We start from the raw sequence: 2,096 nt of genomic DNA, 5'->3' as shown, positions 1-2,096 counted from the left end.
CTTGTATGTGAATATATAATTCTAATGTGTGATTACTCTATTAAGATTTATATCTGTTAGGGCACCTGTGTAAGAGTTTTCTCAATGCCACTTTTCACATTAACTCCAGTTTGCATTATGTTCAGAAAAGGTTGAATACACCCAATTCTAAAAAGAGTAAATATATGACAGACAGATTAGGAGAGACTATGTTCTACTTCTTCTGCATTCCCAGCTGGGCCGACCCAAAGGCATTTCCTGACCTTAATGCAAACACATCAGATCATCCTTCTGAGTTCTTCAATCAAATGAGAGCCACTTTGAACAGAAAATCTCTGTGTTTAGTTTCATTTGGGACAGAGACAAATCAAGTGTTGCAAGGCTTCCCTGGCAATGTTGAGAATGATCACAGCTTTTCTCTGTAATGATAGATTTCATTGTTAAACCATTATGTGCAGATTATTGAGAGAAGCAGTATGAAATAGCCAACTTTAAACAAGTTTAAATACATAGGAGCAGGACAAATGAAGAGTGAATGGAAGTTTGAGCTAAAGGGTGGGGCTGGCATTGTGGACCTTGCTCTGATATAAAGCTGTCATGCAAACATTGTCTACTTTTGGACCCTTCTGTCATTGAGGTTGTTCATGTCTAAACCGAAATCCTATTGTTGGGTCTGTTCATCTAGCAGGGCTGCTGTGAGAATGGCCTATAACCGTAGGTGGAAAAGCTCTGTGAAACATCTAACCTAATATAAATGTGGAAAGAGTGGTGGCTTTTAGGATGTACTGTCTTTCTAAAACAGACAAAAAATGGTTCTACGGCTTGGCATTCTTTAGTCCCATTCAGTAGGCACAGAATATCATTTTCCAGGTTCTCTTTTGTGGATTGGTGCAGATCCAGTCAGAGAATCGAGCCCAATGCATCAATCCAATTTCAGATCCTTAGGCCGAAGTTTTTAAAATTAGTGCATGTTTGTAACGTTATGTGCTAACTGAACTACTACAGGTATTTGAGTAACTGTATTCCTTTTCAATTTCTATTTCCTTCAGCCCCATTCCTTGCAATTTTATGTTTCAGACTAAGGATATGAGCTAAAACACATGAAAAAAACAACTATGGCAATTTATACCTGAAATATTTGTTTGGTGAGCTTATGGATGTTTCACATAACAATGAACATCAGATTACCTTCGAATGAAGGAATAGCACATTGAGAAGTGTCACTTAGAATAGTTATATCATAAAGAAATCAATGTGGTAACTTTCCATTTTTGGTTGAGGAGTCAGGTCCTAAGTGATGTATGTTGTTAAGCAATTTGTGTTAAGTTTCTCCTTACCTCTCTGGGATCCCTTTATGCAATCTCTTGAACTTGGATGAAAGCTTATGACAGGTTTATGGGTACAAAAGTGCAAGTTGTTCTTCTCAACCAGCAGCAGCAAAGTGTGTGTGGGAATGTCTCTCTTTGAGTACTTAGTTGACCTGAGATCACACAGTCTTGGGTTTTCAGTTGGCTGCTTCTAATAATTCTCTGCCCCTTTTTGTCTCTTCATGGGTTTTTATAAGAGGGTCCTATGCCTGGAACTCACAGAACTCCTGCTTGCAGGCCCAGCTAGAGAGAGTTCATAACTTCTTCACTGTTAAGCTAGACGGATGCTAACTGCAGCCACACAGAGATACACATAGTTCAAAATGTTCCACTGCTTCCTTTCATGTTGCATAAAGCCATTTCTTACTGGTTATTACCATTTGCTTTACCATGGCTGACACAAGCCTAGGTAGACTCTAGTGCTATAAGGCTGAGCCCCATCAAAACCCTTGGCATGAACTGTGGAAACCATGAAAAACTAAAAATGTTCAGGGCACATTGCTGACGCCACCAGTCCCATACATATGTGAGGTCTGGGTGGGGATTTGAGAGGATTGTAACCTCCTTTCTAGCTTATACAAGGAAAAGCCAAGGTATGGAGAGAGAAACTGGCAATTAGGACACACATTAGTAGATGTGCCTTGAACAGAGGCAGAATCCATTCTATCATCTCAGCTCTTTCTTATAGTGAATGTCAAAAGTTACTGTGTTTAATCTCAATAAAATTACATGTTGTTAAGGAATTGCCCG

The sequence above is a fragment of the Panthera tigris genome, chromosome A1 (assembly GCF_018350195.1).
Source record: "Panthera tigris isolate Pti1 chromosome A1, P.tigris_Pti1_mat1.1, whole genome shotgun sequence".
Classification (NCBI taxonomy): domain Eukaryota; kingdom Metazoa; phylum Chordata; class Mammalia; order Carnivora; family Felidae; genus Panthera; species Panthera tigris.
The sequence above is the reverse complement of the archived record's forward strand: the minus strand, read 5'-3'. Positions refer to the sequence as shown.